The 21,507-nt window shown below is 34.2% G+C and overlaps 1 protein-coding gene across 4 annotated transcripts in view; it reads left to right on the top strand.

Annotated features, from left to right (window-relative positions):
• LOC119835237 (ecdysone receptor) overlaps window positions 1-21,507 on the top strand; it is a 119,360-nt gene that overhangs the window by 19,350 nt on the left and 78,503 nt on the right. For all 4 annotated transcript variants that reach the window (XM_038359948.1, XM_038359950.1, XM_038359951.1 and 1 more), the window contains exon 2: window positions 16,221-16,265. The gene's annotated coding sequence lies outside the window, so the exon portion shown is untranslated. The remainder of the gene's footprint in view (window positions 1-16,220; window positions 16,266-21,507) is intronic.

Genomic DNA, 21,507 nt, shown 5'->3' with positions numbered 1-21,507 from the left:
ATAACCATTTTATCACTAAAATCTATTATAGTATTTGTAAATATTGTATGGTGTATGTACGTTAAAATTGTATATTTGCCTTGCTAACCTACGTCGGTATTATTAATAATAACTATTTGCCGCCTATTCCTCATTATAACCAATATAGGTAAGTATTCCTCATTATAACTTCCATATGGATAAGATGGTGTAGATTGCATTAATATTCTATAAGATATCAATGAATAGCCAGACGGCATTATGAAGTATTTTTACGCTTTAGTTTTAAGGGATACCCTAATGTTAGGTCAACAACATTTACCTGCAGCAAACAGCTTAGTGTTAGCTGTAGGTATTCTAAATCGAATTACACCGAACCGACTTCTATAAACTAGCATTAAAGTTAATACCTTCATTGGATAACAGATATCATGTACCTATTGAGTTTACAAGCCTTTTATGCTAATGCAGGCTGATATTTACTGCATTTTTTCTAGAAAAATTATATAAATATTTATTAAATGAAATATTTTTAGATGAAGCGGAAATATAAGTAAAGAAAGTAGACGGTCCATATTTTTCACAAAAATCCACTCTTTATCTAATTAATATATCACTGAAGGTTTACATTATAATCCGATTCGATTAATCAAAATCAGAATTGACCTGAAAAATGAAATAAGTAGGTTTATGATTACGCTTCTGATTACAGGACCTGCTTTATTTATACATTAACCGGTAACAAATACTACGTTCAGATTTATTACGTTGAAATTGCGTGATTTAGTAACATTAAATAAAAAATGTACAAAACATAATTACCTACTAAGAACCTACCTAATACTTATTAGAATAAAAGTCATATATCTAAAGTTATGAGTATAAACATAATCAGTGTTTTGTAAGAGCATCGTGACAACAACTGAGTTTTTTCCATCAATCATCACAAGATAAAAGGTGGGATATTTGTTCAGCTACACATTACAATATTTATTATTAGTGAACAAATAATAACTAATCATTTATTTAGTGAAAAACGCCCTCTAAATAGGAAATTATTAACGACTCCACTTATGTAATGACGATAGATGTTAAGATTGTCTATAGTACATAAACTCTTTTTAAATAGGTTATAAAGCAACAAGATACCGAAACTGTAAGTCAACAAAAACTGATAACATCCTTCAAGCTGATGAGTTGAAAAGTGAAATCATATTTCCCGTATATCGCGAGAGCCGGGTATTTTAATTGCTGGAACTAATCTCATACAAGGCTCCGGCCTGCCCGAGGTGCATTTACATTGGATGTTACACACGTCGCGTGTCGATAGACCTACAACGTTCTACAGCGCTCGGATATTAGAAATATGAAAGTAAAGCTCATTTCTAAAACTCGTTTATCGTATTTAGCATGATTTAGAAACCTTAGTAGCTTTCCGCCTGCGGCTGCGTCCGTGTAGTCACAGGAAAATATAAATATATAGGCCCGGGCCCGATTTTCCCATATAGTTCCCGTCCCTGTAGGATTAAAAGAATAAAAACTGTGCTGTGTCCTTTCTTGGTTATACCAAATTTCATCAAAATCGGTTCGGTAGTTTAGGCGTGAAGAAAAGAAAGACAGACGGAGTTGCTATCGCATTTATAATATTAGTAGGGATTTATTTAGATTCCAGAGAGTGAGTTAAAAATTAATACAATTATGGCATATTCATTAGACTCGAAAAACTTTGGTTATTTTTAGGCACAATTAAAAACTTCAAATAGTTATAATTATTATGTATGTATTATAAATACTTATGATTTCAATGCTCTCTATTTCTGAATTTCGATATAATATAAATATAAACTTCAACATAACGTAGCTTTGAGCATGCCAATTCAGTATCCCATAGCGAATAGTTGGCCCATCATCTCGCGTATCTATTGTTATTTTACTTAGCTTGCATTTAAATTTTAAGTCAATACGAATAGGGAATTTCCTGCGAATAAAATGGTTGGCATCATTATAGTCACGACGTTGCATCGCCGGTGCTGTTAACAATATCAATACATAATAATCTGTGGGCTATTGTCGTCGTGCAACGATGCATGGGTACTGAAGGTACATAAAAGTGTTTTACTTCAGTCGGAGGTGACGTGGTGCCGAGCAGAATCCGTAAATACCTTTGTGGTTTGCGGCATAAATTAAAATATACTATGTACTGTTATATTATTTCGAATTTACGTGATCTATTGACATGTTTTAAATCTATTGGACGAGGTAGTAAGATGAACGACCGTATTTAAATTAGATTTAATGTATTAATTACATTTAAAGCATTTGAAAGTAAAAACTAAAATGTGAACAATGTTATTGTACAATTTATATTGCTTAATAAACATGCAACGGTAAGATAGAATTGGTTATGACGGTTACTTTTTATTCAAACAGGTAATAGTCCAAAAGTAACTAGAATTGATTTACCTCCAATTGAAAAATTGTAAATTAAAACAAACAAAATAATTGTTTTATGCATTATATATTTAACAACTTGTTGTATATATGATAAACTAACCATTTATCCTGTTCAACCAAATAATTATACAAAAGTAAAATACTAATAGATGATAGTTGTATGAATTTAAAATAATTGTCTCATGTAACGTTTGTTCCAAAAATTAACATATTCGGCCCTGTTAAAGTTTACAATACTCCGGCCGTGATGCAAAGAATAGAAAAAAAATGTGCCAATTTCAAGAATCAGGACAAGGCTGTGCCCTCGATTCGCGAGAAACATTGGCTCGTAATAAATCTGTTATAATTTTATCTGTCCTCTTGTAACCTGATAGCAAAAGACAGGCGAAATACTAAGCGAGTTCTTCTTATATTGAATAATATCTAATTATTAGAAACTAGCTTTTCGCCCGCGGCTTCGCCCGCGTAGAATTCGCTTATATCGCGCGACATGGTAAGTAGTATTTTCTTCACATTAATAAGTATGGTTTGCTCTTTCCCACGTTTAGCTCCATCTTCATACCAAGTTTCATCAAAATCGGTTTGACAATAACGAACTTTCATACAAACTTTCATCCCCTCTTTCAACCCTTTCTACCCTTTTTTCGCGATAAAAAGTATCCTATGTCCTTTCCCAAGTTCAATTCTATCTTCATACCAAATTTTATCAAAATCGGTTCAGTGGTTTAGGCATGAAAGCGTAACAGACAGACAGACAGACAGAGTTACTTTTGCATTTATAATATTAGTAGGGATAGTACGACTCCAAATTACCTAATGAGGGTAAAAAAGTTTCATCTCTTAACCCTTTTAACATTTAACATCTATTAAAATGTTGTAAATTGTAACTCATAAGAAATGATTTATTGTTATGGGGTGTGTGTGTTTGTTACTTTTTCACGCAAAAACTACTGAACCGATTGCAATGAAATTTGGTAAGTAGATGAACAAATGAAATAACTTATACTTTTTATCCCGATATTCCCACGGCATAATTAACACAATCAGAAAACCAATTGTGAAAACAATCTTTCAAAACTATGACTAAAAATAAAAATATTGAAGAGCTACGACACTTTTTACAAATACCTACTTTGTAATACTCTGTTGACAGTTAAATAATTAAACGATAAAATAATACGGAAAACCACAAATGGGCAAGTAAATTTAATAACACCATGCCATTCTTGAATAACAACCTCCATTTTACTAACTTTTAAGGCGTGTGTCATTTTATCACTTGTGGAGTACAAGTGATAAAATGACACACGCACACATGCATACATGTCATTGCTCAGGAAAGACATACGAGATCTACAAAAAATCTGTTGATTGATTAAAAAAATAAATCTCTATTAAAATACTATGTCGCTTTAATAATGATTTGACAATCAGAATAATTACTCGTATATTGATATGGTTTTAGTAGTTAAAAGATATGGTTTCGTTTTTCTGCTGTAGTGGATCATATACTTTTAAGCACTATAAAAAAGCTTTAAATCGTAAAATAACAGCGTTCACCCATAATGAGGTGCAAAATCATCACCTGCTTTGCAAGCAATTACACAACAGTTCATAAAGTATGAATTAATAAAATGTTTCAATACAAATCTCAAGTGTATTGCACCGTCAAGACATTCATTATCACTTCGGTCGTCATGTCAGTTGCTTGTGTCAACAAAGACGGCGCGATTGCAGGTGCTTCAGTGCGGGCGCGGTCATTCACCCCGCAGTCACTGATATTTGGCTACTATATACCCATGCGTTATAATATGAGATAACGGGCCTAGGCGTTCCACTCGCGTCGGGAATCAGGACACGTCCGAATTATAATTATATAACGTAGTCCGTTCGTATTATTCATTATTTTTATCACTTTTTGTACTCAATTCTCATTCCACGTGCCAACATGTATTACAACTCAAATACATAAAGATCAAAATGCAATATCATAACCTACCACCAATAAAACATATCTAAGTATGTTGAACCCGAATCGCTATCATTGCAATTTCCTCTCTATATTCTGCAAAACAGTTACCCATATTATTACTTCACGAATGCGTTGTCAATGTCATTCAATGACCCAAAAAAGTTAATGGGTTACGTCATTGGTAAATTTTCTATGTGAACTGAATTTCGTTCGGCACGCGACTAAAAAGTCAATTCGCTTGCATCCAATGCGGAATATTTGTTTAGCGTGTTCATTCAATTCGCAGAAAAGGTTTTCGGGGTCAGTAACATAGGGTTAAGATCCGCAGACGGCCGCAAAAAATCCATGCTCGCATCCAGAGGCCTTATGTCGACGGCCGCGCTAGCAGTGGCCACCGTAAGTGGGACGCGGTACGGGTTATTTCGGTGCCCGAATTGGGGCGGCCCGTTAACATCAGGGTTTCCGAGTCGCGGGGACAAAAACAAATAGTGATACGCGAGTGGGCGGTTTTTGATGAGATAATGTATAGCTGGCTTTATCTGCGTGGGCCTATTCTATCGTGATAACATTTATTGAAACGTTATAAATTATTGTAACAACACAATAACTTAAGAGTAAATAAGTTTTATATAGAATTCCGCGGAATGTTGGTCTATGATTAGTGTTTTTGCTTTTGTATTGAAATTTAATGAACTGTTTAAGTAATTCACATAAATACATTAAACGTCAGCATAAAAATAATAATGGATCTTCTGTCATGATACATCACAGCATTTTTCATTAAAAGTATAATCTGAATCATGTTGATTGAGATGATACCAGATATCAGAGAAAAAGGGCTGGCTCTATCTCAAATTGTTATGTATATTCTGATAAACTTCGAAAGTAAGAAGCATCAAAAGAATAGTATAAAAGCAATTAAATGAATGAAGCTAACAACGAACCTAAATAACTTCGAGGTGAGTCCAGCAAATCAATTGCATTGACACTGAATAATCATAGCTGAAGAAATAGATTCTTCAAAAAATATTTATTATTAAACATGTATAGCTTAGATAATTTATTTAACGTCTAACTGTTTTAGTTGAAGATTACGATAATTGTATTGCTCAACAGCCAGCAACAGTCTATTAAAATTATTTAAACATTTAAACCGTATCGCAATATTACCGGTAATTTGAAACAAACGTACGCATCGTGCGAAAAATTTCGCCGCCAGGCATTAACAGGTAATTTCATATCCGAGAACATTATAACGTCTGCTATAAAATTGAATGACTAACTAATTTTACTTCAGAGAATCACTAAAACAGGTCTTTACCTGTTCAATTTTTAAAGTGATTGACTACGCATAGAAAAGTCGATTCCGACGCTCTCTTATACACTTTCAAATCACGCCGAGTCAGACCGTCCCCATGCATTCCTTAACTTGCTCACCCACAGTACTGGACCGGTCCTCGAGCATTGTACGAAACTGTACTACACGGTCAAGTTTCGTAGCTTGTTACTCTGTTTATTGCTGGACTCGGGTAGCGACTATTCGTTTCGGTGGGGTTATAAGTCGAGGCGCGGTCTCAAGGTGAATCGCCCCGGTCAACATACGTTCGATTCGATCGAATGCCTAGACCAAACATTACCTCGTGCTCTAACTATAAAATATATTCTGTATAGACCTACTCCTAATTTTCTGTGACGAAGTTGTTCATTGTTTTGCCACCGAGTGTTCAAACAATAGATATTGGAACGACAGTGGAATTTAATTTACTCGATGACTGGTTCTTAGAAATACGTGTTGTTGTACGACTTAGGTCACATCAGTTTCCAATCCGAAAGTATTTAAGAGATTTGATTTCTTTTAATTAGTAACTTAAACTTAAACAGAGTACATCAAACAATAAGACAAATTAGCCTTATATGATTTTAGCTTAGATTAAAATAACTGATTACAATGTAGAGGTGATTTTAAATCGATTGAGAATTGCCACGTGTTACCTACGATCTGGCTACGTCATAACGAAATCATTTGAGAGTTTAAAATACCCATTAATATTTCCTCCTGATCGGCACCGCGATATGTTTGTACGAAGTTTCGAATATAAAAAAAAATGTTAAACATCATGACAGAGCGTGGGTTTCATAATCGCGTATCGTAAAAATAACCTACACGTTCTATTTAATATAATGGCTCTTTTGTGTGGAAATATAATACATTTACAACAGCGACACAAGCTAAACGAGTTTAGCATAGATTTTCCAGAAACCCCTAACACTGAGCTGTTGGGCAATTCATTTTATGCCACGTGCGTAGTACATTGTGAATAGTAGATCGAAGCGTGACTAAATGTTTTTATACTAATATATTTTAAATAACCCTATGGATCGATGTCAATGGAACTCGTACAATAAGGCCGGCACGGCCGTTGACCGAAATAAAAAATGAACAGGATTTAAGCGTTAGAAAACGGGAACCGGTATTTTGCATTGAAACTCAGTACTATTCGAATTGGATTATGTAACTGGTACATCGCTTATAAGTTTTAACATTCGTTTATATATTAATAAATTGTAATGTTTTAAATATAAAGTCTTTTATGTAAATCTGTAGGTTTTAATACGTAAACGTAAACCAATACACAATATACAATACTTGTGTCCTTGCAAAACAAATTTTAACTGATTTGATTTTTAAATAAATTAATACAAAATACAAGTTTAATTATTATATAAGCTTTAGTTATTGTTAAAGATAAATGGTAATTAATTAATACTTAGTCATAATGCAATTTCAAGTTAAAGGTTATGGAAATGTCAGAACGTAGGTAATGAATGTCTGAGTTTTCCTCATACTGAGCGCTTATCATCAGGGTCTTTGAACTTAACACAAGTTAAGTCTCCTTCACACTCGATAAGTAATTTTTCGAGACGACATGGATGAATCGTGCAATTCTGCCTCTCTTTAATTTGGAGACAAAGTCCTGAACGAATATAACGTTGATATAAAAACAAATTGGATCATGATAGATTGATTATAAAAAGGGCGCTTATGATTAAATAAAATGTTATACTAATAAATGTCACAGAAAAAAAAAGACGTAGGAATATTTATTTGCGAATCCAATGAGAAGAGTACGTCGTAAAGTGCCAAATGAGCTATCAGGGCCCAGCAAGCGTTGAAATACTTCAGAACCAAACTATGAAATTAATGTACGTTTATAATTTAACGGATGACAAAAGATTCGAACCCCTCTACTGACCAAACCATGATAGTATTGCGCAAGACGAGCAATTGACAATAAGCAATGGTGCTTGGACGACCTACATACTCATTGTAGCGGATAGCAGTTGTAAAAACCGGCCAAGGTAGACGATGGCCCCGTGATCTATTATATGAATAAATCTATTAACCTTTGTGTTATACCGTTTCTATTGACATAATAATATTTATGAAATGCGGTGTGGAACATGTTCTATCTTAAATTTTTTAAATTATTTGTTTAATATTCACTACTATATTATTAAGACAAACGTAGTAATGACTAATTTGGAAACATTGCTGCTGTTTATTTGTGCCATATTTCTTATAAGAATCTAGTCTGTCTATTTCATAAATTGCTAATAACTCCTCCTTTCGCAAATTATTTAATGACCAAAAACATAATTTTAAATGCCAAATAACTTATTCTGCTAAGCATAGCAACAAGAAGTAACTTTCAAAAAAATATCAAATACTCTTACGTGCTGTATCATTTGATTTCATAATGAAGCAGTGTTCTGTCAAAGATTTTTTTCTCTCACATTTTGGGTGCTAAGTAATCTGTGGCTTGATTCCTATCCAGCCATGCCATACACAAATAACGATGGAGATATTTGTAATACAAATAAAGTTCGAGGTGGAAACAAAAGAATCGTTTTATAAAATGAAAAGCCGGTAACCGACTAAAAATGTTTAGATTTTTTTGTGCGATATGGAGACCAAACTCGTTTTTATATACATGAAGCTGAATAGTAATGTGCCATAAATATTACTTTATTCGCCGAATACCTGTCGGTTTTGATAAAAATTGAAATACAAAAGATCGGCTGCTTAGTTTACAATCATTAAATTGATTTTATAACGTCGAATTGCAAGAATCGTATTGTATAAATTATGTGAGTAACTATGAGTGAGTCAAACTTACCAGTAAGTCCATATTATATTATAGTTCCTTTAGTCAAAAACACTAAGTTTTTAATGTAATGTCGCGTAACTCAACAGCACATTTTCAATATTATATAATAAATAGTGCCCAGCATTATTGTGGCTATGCAAAACTTAATTCGTTTCACTTTAAAACGAACTTCACATGTACAATCGCCATTGTACAAGTCATATAATATAGAATTTAGGTAACAATATTTGTTCTTATTATCGTTAAATGAAATCGATACGACAAAGAACACGCCTTTGCTATCATTTATCAAACATTTATGTTTAATTTAATCAAACTTTAAGATGTCCTCAACCGCTTACGAGTATAAATTTAATTTTATTAACGTACCAGGTAGAAACCTTTAAAAGTTTTTCAATAAAACGACAAAGCTCAGACTATTTTTAACCTTATCCCTTTTATACGATACTTTTTAAACATAAAGTATTTTTTATTCGTATGTGTAAAATCTTTAAAGAATAGCCCAAGAGTCTAAATCGGAAGTAAAATAGACACGTGTAATGGCTGCCTTAGAAACAACATTTATGTAGCGCGACTTGTATAAATATTACATTCTATTGATCGAATGGCAACTGTCTCTACATTGCGATAAAATTGGCGCTTTTAAAATAATATACATTACTGGTTATATTTAACATTCAGAGCAGTGCTATAAGTGAAACGAGAAATGAAAATCGTACATGTACATGGCTTGCTTGCCAACATTACGTAACCCAATCGGTCACTAGTCGCTACACACACACTTACAGAATATCTATGCTACACACAATCACATAGATTCATATACGACACAACGGAGACGCTATGTTTGCGTGAGTGTAATATTTTAATGGTACTGTGATTTAAAAAGCGGAAATCATTTACTTTTTTATTACTATTTTAATCGTGAGAAACTCACTTAAATGCTTCGCCTAGTGTCATTATACGATTCTGCTGTTAAACCAAAAAGTTACAGACAATGACTCATCAAGTGTAGTAACTCATAACACACCGTTTTTAGAATTAAATACAAAATAACCCGCGGAATGTATTCAAATCCCAAAAATATCAGCAACGCCAAAACTCGACCAGACACTTGCTTATTCTTGGCAGACAGGTTTCAGACGGGGAAAATAGGCACAAGTTGCAATGGAAATCTGTGTGAGTACCGGAAGCGAGGTATCGATCAGGGGTGTGTGGGGTCGGGGGTGCGGGCGCGGGTCGATCGTTGCGGCAGAGGTGCGGCCAGCGGCGTTTGGGCGGTGCGTGCCGCGTGCGTTCCGGGGGTCAAGGGCAAGCTTTGCGCCCATTCAGCTCTGAACACGTGCCCGAATGTAAATATAGTGCTCGTAGCACCCGTTACGCTGTCCCGCCAAATTCCCCCTCCGTAAATGGCCCTTTCAACTGTTTGATGTAAGTGCATCGGCCAATTTAATCATTAACTGAAGGATGTTTATCAAATTTTAATCTCAATTCCTTTTACGGGAATCCCATCCGTGTGTTCATCAGTTTATTTTAAAATGTTGTCGGTGATTTGAGAGATTGCACTTATAATTTTATGAAGCCCGACTCTCGTAGGAAAGTAAATAGTGAGTATAAATTCTCTGGTATTTGCCGACACCAGATTTGTAAAATGTGTTTAGGAAATATTTAATAGAAATAGATTAACATCATAAAAGGAAACACTTCGTTCTACAATTCACCCACATTTCATTCAAACAATTGGGAAAACCTACCCAATACTCTACCATATATATTAATTTGTAATGAACTGATATTTTAGTGTAAACTGTCTAGTTATACCAACGCAAAATCATCTATTTGCACTGCACCTGTGTGACTGCGATATTCATTACGTATTTACATAATATCCGAAAGACAAACAGCAAGCCTGGTTGGATGAATTTTGTTTAACAATTCATACTTCGTAGTCATCGACTATCTATTGTGTACTCGTAAATCGGAATACCTTAATAGGTAAAGATTCCTGTAACTAGTTTCATATATTTTGTCATATAGACACATTAAGATAAGAACATTTCGAATAATTTATATATGGGATTTTCGAAAGAGTACTATTATCGTTTAGTTTAACATTTTATTATGTTAATTATTTTATTTAATTCGAACTTTGCTTCAGATATAATATACGTGTATATATCACTAAAATTTACTAACATTAGATGAACGGAGATGATATATTTACGAAACACACGTGCTCTTTTTTCTTGTATTCATCCATATTCTTATCGTTTATTATATTACGTATTTATATTTACGTATTTGTATTATGTGTTGCTACTATTAACTCGATTGGAAGTAATGATTTATGTATGATAATGCATTTTTCTTCAATAATTCAATTTAATCATCAGATTAAAACTCACAAAGAAAACTGCATTTTAGCTGTATCATTCGTTGTCCTACTAGTATCGACTTCATCATTTACTCCTGTATACTAAGCCTCAATAAAAAGCCTCCTGAAACAAAAACAAAACAGTCGCGAAATTATGTAGCAAGCAACGCTTTCAAAGGGCCCCTTGTTCGTGCTCTCCTATAATCATAAACATAGAAAACGCACAAAAGCCTCTCGGCGTCGCGTCGCGTTGCTGTCAGATAAAGTTGTAGCATTTCTTTTGCTAGACGTGCCTATGGAGCGAAGGCGATAGGCGCGTGCGAAAGGGACGGCTGCTTCACGCCGATCGTTAGCCCTGATCTTCAGCGCGCCACAAACACACAGCCCGACCGAGAGCGAAATTGCAGCGAGAATGCACCTAGCTGTGTTATTAACACGACTGCTCTGTTGAAAAACGGCCTCCTTCCGCTCTTTAACGCAAACAAATCTCAAACCAATTTCAAGGCGAATGAGACGCGAATCGCTTGCGCGATAACGCAAACTGGTTATTTTCTCCGGACAAGCGATTGTGAACGTTGTCGTCGGGACATAAGTTCCGTTCGGTTGGTGCAGCGCAGGAACGCGCTGGGCTAGTATATTTAGCCCGCATTGCAAAGACCATCGTAGTGGGTGTATTAGGTCGCCCGCACGCACTGCTGAACTAGACGGAGGGCTTCCTATTATCGATTTACGTTGCTATAAGGCAAATGTTGAAGAATTTTACACGTTTTTCTAGCTGGAACGTTTTCCTATTTTTCGCTTCGACGCGCCGCGTTCGATTTCTCTTTCGAGAGCTTTATTCAAGAGAAACTTGCTCGTGGAAAATACTCGTAGAATGCTTTCACTCAAGTCTAAAAATTCCAATCGTATACTGATATCTTGCAGATTATATATATGATGTCGTAACACCTCATCCGTTAGCTAGCGAAACGAAATACATATTTTTATATCAAATTTACATTGTTAGCCTTGTTAGTAGCCATCGCTGTACAAAGTAGTAGTTATTTAATATACATATTTAGCATACAGTCACTAAAACTAAGTATTATATATTCAATGTATATTTTTTGGTTATTAAATTCGTTAAGTAAAATTTTAAAATAAGTATATATTGCTAAACGCATAAAGTCTGATCACGGCTTCGTGACTATTTAAACGACGAAGCAAATACATTAACCCATTTCGATATTATTTTATACGTTCGTACTTTGTAGGCAGTTATTCATATCTTGATACGCTTGTACTGTGGTTCTATTCTTAACCTATTTAACTCGTAACTAGCTTGTTATGAATATACTGCGATAGTTATACCGAGTGGAACATCTTCCGTGTCGCAGCGGTGAAAGTGGTGCGTCAGTAAGTAATCTAGAAGGCTTATAGGAAAGTCGAGGGGGCTAGTGGTTTGTGGTTTAGCCCACACACGATAGCACTGTTATAATATATACTGCGGCTAGCTTATCTCGCTACAATCACAACCACGAGGATATAGAACGTCATGCGTTCTACAACGTATTGTTGTCTGATGTTAACTCATAAATATTACCTACGTGTGATCTTTGAATATACATTTTTGTACAGTTTTTTACTCACTGTCAAATAATTTCCCATTATGATTCGATTACTACGATAATAAAATAGATATATTAAAAGAACATGGTGTATTATATCCTGTATAGTTGTATACCATCGTAACAGTATTATTTTCCAGTTAAAGAACCTTGTAATCATTTTGTGATTTTGCTGTGTAAATAGGCTGTTAGAGAAGCGTTCATAATATTGTGCTTACGTGAAAGCTTTTACAAAACGTAAAATTTACTTGCTCATTACCATGATACCTCCCCTCGCTTGTTATGGTTTTGTATTCCTCTGTATTGTTTATTAATAGCCAACCTACTATTTCTGTCAAGTCATCCACAAAAATGCACTGCGACGCAAAGAGAGTCATGATTTTTAGAATTGAGTTACACTTTTAAAGCTATCCCTTATAATTTGATAGTAAACCTGAAGATATCGGGATGTTCGCCAAGTAATATTAAATTTCCCGCTACAGATATCCTTCTTTTTTTTTTTTTTTTTTTTTTTTATGACATAGCGGGCAGCTGAGCTGGTGGTTCGCCTGATGGTAAGCGATCACCACCGCCCATAAACATTCGCAAAGGTAGTAAGTACCTCTGTGAATGCGCTGCCCGCTTTTATGGGGTAAGGGAAAAGGAAAGGATTAACGACTGGAAAGAAGGAATGGACTGGGATGGGTGAGGAAAAGGAAACGGGCCTTCTAGGTGAGGAACACAATAAACGTGAAAAAATTGGATATATTCCAAAGTAGAGCGGACGTCTGCCCGATCGATAGTTAGTCTTTTAAACGCCCTTTGCCGTGTTTTATTTCAGTGCGGTTACAACGTGGCATTCAATATACGGTACGGTGAAATGCAAGGCTAAATATAGGCCGTTAGCGACGGGAAAGCATAGCCTGGTTGTGCGTGGTCAGGATTCAGTCTCCCCCTCACACCCCAAGCCCGCAGTTATAGGGCTGTCTGTCTGCTCGACATGAGAACAATGTTACGACCGCACTGCAGCTCCGCGCAACAAAAACTATATTTATTTTCTAGTCCCATTCATTCGGATAGTAAATTGTTTTCAATTATTTAACGTCTACTATAATTTATTTATCTCGTTGTAAATTAAGAATATTTATGAGAACTAACGAATATACATTGTAGTATTCAATTGTACCAGTATAGCAATATTCATTGTTAATTCATGTTGCAATTATATCAAATGCATCATTGTAACAACATTGTTTACATTCCCTCGGTACTAGTAGACAGCAGACACCTTAAAAAATTTGTATGTGCTTACTTGGTTGGTTTGCTTAGAGGGAAACCTGGATCGTAAAGGTGCGTCCTATACCTACGTATGTAGTAAGTATGCGTGTTCATGCATGCCTATAGTATAAACAAGTATATATTTAGTGTGCACGGAAAAATGTCGGCACTACGGTCAGAGGGGGAAACGAGTGGGTGAACGTTTCACATTGCTATAGGTCAGGATTCAGGAATAATTTAATAGCGTTCTTTTGGAATAACATTGTTTAGATTTTATAATTTCAACTTATGTTTACGTAATAATAATTAATTGCTGTGTATGTTTTCATGTTTCATTTTAAATGAAATTGCAATCACGGGATGGAATTTTGTAAAGTACGGATTTATTTTTTACTGAATTGGTATGTAACTTTAACGAAAGCGTAATATCGATTTAATATGCAACTTTCACGTGATTTTTTAATTAAATAATAAATAATATTTAATAACAAGTATACATTCTTAAACATTCGTGTTTCAATTCTACTTAATATAAATGTTTTTGCTGTTTAATGCCTAAAGATTTCTCTATGAATTTTAAAAGCAACAAAACTTAACATAACGAGGCCACCAACCCGCGCATACTCGCGGAACATGCAGCTGTGTGTGTAAACTTAAATTAAACATGTCTGCTTACCCTCACACGCGTGTAGTCTAGTGACGGACTATACACACATTTGCATGCCATAGATGTTAGTAAAATGGCAGTAAAGTACAGGACTGAATTTTCGATCAGTGTGTCAAGATTCGACTCAATGTGATACCGTGCAAGTCTTGTGTATTAAAAATTACTAGTCGAATATAGTTCACCTCAAATCACTGTGTCGACATTCTGTGACCAGGCGGTGTGCCAATCAAATATTATATCCCTGCAAAGGTTGTTCCTAAAAATATACTCATGACTATGAACGTTTACAATTAGGTGAGTAATTATTTATTTTGAGAGTTCTGAAATGGATTACAATGGAGAAGTTCCCATTCTGTCTGCGGTTTGTAGAATATCTTGTAATAGAAAATAAGTAATCATTTTCCTTCCCGAAAATGGAAATGTACAAATTACAATGAAAACACGTCAATCATATTTTTGATAATAGCTAGGTATTGTGTTAAAACCAAATCAGACACAATACATTTTGACTGCGTTTAAAACTCGTGAGAAAAAGGGTGTTAGGTCAATTTAAAGTGGTTATTGTCGTAAAGTAGACAATACATTGCACAAGTGTCATTTACCCCGTGGCCTTAGTTTCATAGGCCATCATTGGCATCAAATGGAGACAATCAGTTCCACTCTGCGTAGAGGTATTTGTAAACTTCATTCACTGATTCGATATGAGTTCTTACAATTGGTAGCCGATGTAAGAATTAATTGGAATTCAATAATACCTTCCTAGATACGAATGTTATATCTAGGCGTTAATTAAAAATTAATTAGATATGGGGCGACAAAAAAGATGCTTGCAGATGATCTATCGAAACCGGTTATGATTGTATGATATATTGCATTTAATTCTATTGAAGCTAGTAATTAAAAGAAACTGTGAAGTCGACGTGTATTTAAAATGTGAATGATATTTGATTCAAATTTTAAATACATATCTTACCATCATGCTCTATTAAGCATGATGGGTAATCTTAATCCTCTTGAAAAGTGTACTGCCGAGTTATAAATCTTTGCAAATTGAAGCACAAAAATCTTCACAAATTCACTTGAGCCAACTCAAAGTTGAAATGCTTTTTGTATTATACAAAAAGTTTCAATGTATATCTTCATAATTTTTCGTATAATAAAAGATCTTTAACCTTTTTGTGGTTTCGTTGAATATTTTGATTTTGATCTTATAATAAATTCAACTTAATTTGCATTTTAAGTCTTATCTGCATACCTAAGAATAGACGCATTAAAGAGTTAAATAAAAAGAATCATTTGGATTGAATAAATTAAAGATGCACCCTCATAGGAGGCCTGTGTCCCAGCAGTGGGAACATATATGGGCTGATGATGATGATGATGATGATGATGATGATGATGAAATTTAAGATATTGAAAGCATGAATACTTCCTTATAAAACAATGCAAACAAATAACAAGAGAGAATAATGAAATGTAATCTATTTTCTATGATCATTTCTCAAGTTGGGTTGAAAAAAGCACACGAAAATTTCAGTTTTATTTGTTTTTGTGTATAACAATAAATACTTGTGCTTGTTGTTAATAAATATAATTCTTAACCTGAAAAGATCGTGGAATAGCCGTATAATATCATAAGTAAATTTGTAATTACGAACTCGTGCCTGTACCGGGACCGAGGTGAGTAATTAAAGTAATTTGTTACGATTTGAAATGTAATTGGTTGTGTAATTGCTTCCAGATTATAACGCCGCCCCGCTGTTCGCCTCGGAAAACGCCTCCAGTGGTGAGTGAAAGACAAATTATTTAAATATTTAAACCATATAGTCACTGACCATACATAAAAATTTCGCTCTTTTGTATCCCATACTACCCAACCCTACACCGAAAAATACATACACGTTTCTTTTCTTCGTGTAATATGTCTAAAATATCTTAATAATCTTCTCGTCCATCTATCTCTTATCTTTACACATCAAAGTATCACTTCAAATACTTTGAAAAATCGATTTAGTACATCTTTACATAGTCCATAATCAGCACTTATATTTGTAATATGATTTATTGGGGTGGATCAAGATATGTAGAGTTATAGATTTATGCTATAGCTCGAATTGGGCCACACTCGCACCCTCACATATAATCGTTATATGCTACCTAGGTTCAATATTATATTATCGGGTTTCGTAAGAGAGGGGAACCGTGTTACGGATATCGTTTCAGCCCCTACAATCCCATTCAGATTACCAACCCCGTTCATATCTGGCAAAAGGCTATTATTGAGGATGCTTATTGGAATGTAGCGTTCAATTATTTAAAGTATTAGCAACGATTTTGCTTAATAATTTCTAATTGTTTAATAGTATATTTACTTGTGAGAATAGATTTTTTTTCTTATTCATTTAAGACTGATAAGTTTTTCTATAGTACGGTGGTCGTATTCCTCTTGGCATTTATTCCATTTTAATTATTCGAATTATCTTTTTGGCTCGATCTATAATAGAATACAAAATTCCTATAACATTGATTTGGGTGCCATATAACTACAATTCATGTAGTGTGCAGTCGCATATCCTATTAAATCAAACGCTCATATGTAGCGCATAAGATTCATCATCATCAGCCATATATGTTCCCACTGCTGGGACACAGGCCTCCTATGAGGGTTCAGGCCATAATCCACCACGCTGGCCAAGTGCGGGTTGGCAGATGTCACATGTCGTCGAAGTTTGAATTCTTGGACATGATCGCATAAGATTAATAGTATTAAAACTAGAGAGGAACTATAAAAATGTAAATGTATATAATGTTATTAAAATAACAAAGTGTATTAACCTCAATAAGGAATGATAATGACGCCATAGTGAATGAAATGATGGAAAGTCGTGAATCGCTTTCGGCTGCATTCGATCAAGTATAACTTTCATGTTTTTATCAAGCAGCTTTCTCTAGCCATTTTATTTTATTATCTACGGCGAAACGAGTGATTATCTCTTGGACAATTATAGGTGATATGCTGCAAAATCATACGTTTATGAAAGATAACAATAAAATTGAAACTCCTTAGCGTTATATTTTTAATTCGAACGGACCGGATAGACACAAACCTTTTACAGTTGATGCAAAAACCATGGTATTTTACTCAATTACATATGTTATTAAACATAGTATCATTAAAAATATATTTACATACACTTCCATACAAATAACATAAAGCTACGAGTTTGTTTATATGTTTGTTTATATCCGCAAATCTCAGGATCTACTAGAATGATTTCGAAAAATCTTCCACCGTTGGATATACCTGATCGCTCTAGGCTATATCTTATGTACACAAGGCGAAGCCGGCGAACCGCTTGTAGTAGACAAATTGAATTACAAATCCTGAAGAGTTTATAAGATGGGACAATGAAATGTCATCTCTGCGCTTAATATTAAGCTATGAGGATGAACAAGCGAACTGATAAGGGTGTCGTGATTGCGCGATACTTCCAATACTGGCTATAGGTTATTAACCCAATAAGATAAGGTATCGCCGCCGGCGCGAACGTCCTACATACTTCCGCGCACTCCACTGTTTTGATCAGACGAATTCTGTCTATTTTTGGACGCGATGATCGGTCATAATAACGCATCGTTCTTCATTGATGTTATGAACTGACCTATCTTATGAATTAAGTGCATTTATTAAAATTAAGTATTGTGAAAATGTTGTTTCAATTCATTCAATTCAGTTGTGTCAATTGAAACGCATCGATTAATTGATGCAAACATTAAAATGTTATTATAAATATAATACATTGCATGTTTAGATTAAAAATTTATCGTATGATTGTTAAATATTTTAAATACTTTAGTACACACTTAAGATATGTTTTGTAACAGAACGCTACGTAGAATTTTATTATTTTGTACAGAAAATGTTATATATCTAAGAACCTAACATGTTAACATGAAAAGTTAGGAATTTACAAGAGTCTATTATAACTAATGTAGGTATCTTAAACAGATAAACATAAGGACAATTAGATATTTTCATCGAATATTAGAAATGATCAATGTTCAGCTCAAACCGTTACATATGCCATACGAATACTAAATGTAGAATTATGTACAAACCTATTTATTAAGTGCATTCTTTAAAAGGCGCATAGCTGAGAGAGAAAATGCGCACGAGCCGCAGCTGTCTCGAATGCGGCGCTTGCGACCGGTATGCTAACAGATAACTCGATTGTAGACTAAATACTCAAATACCTAATACAATTATATTTCAACTGCTATTATAATTTAAAGCCATTGTTGATGAACTGTCCGATAAATTTTAAATACCTATCTCCTAGATAAATGTGTGAATCAGATATGAAATCGTTTAAATAAATCAACACTACATAATTATTAATTGTGATAAAAAAATAACTCGAAATTCATAGTTCTAATGAAATACAGCTTAGTAAGTAATTTTTCTTCCTCATAATTTCCTTCACAACGTATAGTCCTTTATTTCAAACAAATATTATAAATGAGTCATTATGTACTACAAAAACAATGTTCCTTGTAAATCTATACCCACATAACGACAGGAAGTAGTGTCGCACACCGTCTACTCTGTGGCTAGATACATGTCGTAGCGCTCGCTCACCGCTAGAGAAATTATCAACTGGTTTGCAATGCAATGACCATTTACAACATATTTAGCATCTCAAACGCGAAGCTGTATCATTAAATGAAAGTCGATGTTGTAAACCAGCTGTTATTAAATTGCTATCTGTTTGCGGTCAAAGATAGATAGCATTGAAATTACTTTCTCTCGTTAGGCACGGCTGTGTCGCGGTCTACCATAGGAATATAATTACCAACACCTCTCGCCCTGTAAATTATGTGCCAATACTTTTCTAATATCCAATCCTACTGCACATACAATGTAGTATAGTCTGGCACATAACCCATTGATTGACTGTCTCAGGAATATTTATTTGTAAGGTTGTATAAACTAAGAAAAATAAAACAAATGCAAATCACTTTCATTGTGCCGCATTCCATTCATCATTTTCAGAATAATATACATACGATGACCTCATTAAGACTATATTTTTAATAAAACTATTTCCAAATGGCTTTAGTAGCTCTCTTGTGCAATGCAATTAACTTATACAACTGAACTTCTTACGTCAGTAAGGTTAAAATTCAATAATTCATATCTTGATCATCGATTTGACTTTGAAAATGACTGTCCAGGTGTTCAAAATCACTGAGCATTCAACCTCCATCTAATACGTTTGCTTGGGAGAATAACAAAACAAATGATTGTGTGTGTTGTATTAAATAGCCAAGTACATAATCGCATTGGGCGGCGTGCGCTGGCCTCTAACGGCGCATTGAATAAAGATGAATATCAACAATTATTGAACACATTGAAATTGATGCAATCGATGCGCGTAACTACGTCAGTGTTTTCGTGATGGTGGACGATAAAAACTTTAGGCTTGGAGCTCACGTCTTCTACGTTTCGCACCTTATTCAAAAGACACATAAAAACGTAAGGAAGTAACCAACGCTCTTAATTTGTATTAATATGTGAATCAATTAGAAAAAGTTATACGATTCGTTACAATTGGAATATGTGGTTATTATTTATTAATAGTCCTTCTTTCAGCAAAGAAACAATAAATAACTTAAAACTGAAATGTTACAATAAAAGTGTTTAGGTACCTATAGGTTTTATGTATTGTGTTTTTTATTCCACTATTAATCGTGATGTATACTCGACGCCTTAGCTCGCGATTGAGGCCAAACGTTACATGAAACACAGAACACGTCAGCATTGTTAACAAAAGAATTTTGATGGGGTTGAATCAGAATATTCAGCATTTCAAGTGGAAGAGTGCAAGCGAGTACCTAATAGTTAGAATAAGTATTATTGCTGTATTTTAGAAAATCTATTTCTTAACACAATGGAGCGCCATTAATTATCTTACTTAAATGTATGTTTTACTTTATACATTAGGATGATGATCAAATTTCAACCACCATTTCATTTCAAAATTTGTGAAGGTTTCATTTATGTTCTTATTTTTTCTAGAAGAGCAATTATTATTCTACTTAACTAAACTATCGTTCAAATAATGGTTTATAAGAATATATTTTTATTATCAGGTGTATCAGGTATAAAGGTATCCGAATGTTATCAGGAGTTGACAAATAAGGCATGAAATGGCGTGACTCCGCGATATATTTCATTAGGGTTACATGCAAAGTTTTAATTAAGGCGACTTTAAAAATGTCTGAATGCTACAAGATTATGTTATAAGTTATAAGACAAGTAGACAAAGGTATTGTACTTGCTTTTTATGGAAATATGTATATCAACTACAACAATAATTTAAAACAAATTTAATGTATTCCTATAATGGCATACACGGCGTTCAATAAATAGATACATAATTTATGTGCTCCTTTTTAATTCGTAGTTAATTCATATATAACTTTCACCCAGTAGGTACTTATTTGGTAGATTACAAAAAGTCGTTCTTTCTTCCTTGTCAGTAACTGTTATTTTTAATCTTTTTCACGCTGCGTGACAGGTCGTAATGGTCACATGAGCGTCTTATTGTGTTATGAAAGAATACCGACGTGGGGTCATTTGCCTCGGATAAGATAGTACGTGTTTTTCTCATATTGAGTTCGTGGGTAATGGGATTGGGTTATTTTTATATAATTACATGTCACGTATTTTAATCATCTTACAAAAACTAATTATAGCAAATCTGTTGATACATTCGTTACTATTTCAACAGCCTACCTTTCATGTTTAAAGCAATAAAAGGAAAATGTACTTTTTTTCATAATAGTTTAAAACATTAAGAAGTCTCACTTCAATGATTCACTAGAAAATCGGAATGTTGGTGATTTGTACACAGAGATCAGATCCAAAACGATCCCCAACAGATATAATACAGTTCTTCTGCTTCTTTCGGGTAGGTCAGGCTAGAGGACAGAAACTGAAAGTAAGCTAACCAGTTCAAGTGCAG

The sequence above is a fragment of the Zerene cesonia genome, chromosome 20, assembly GCF_012273895.1.
Source record: "Zerene cesonia ecotype Mississippi chromosome 20, Zerene_cesonia_1.1, whole genome shotgun sequence".
In the NCBI taxonomy this organism is placed as follows: Eukaryota; Metazoa; Arthropoda; class Insecta; order Lepidoptera; family Pieridae; genus Zerene; species Zerene cesonia.
The sequence above is the reverse complement of the archived record's forward strand: the minus strand, read 5'-3'. Positions and strand labels throughout refer to the sequence as shown.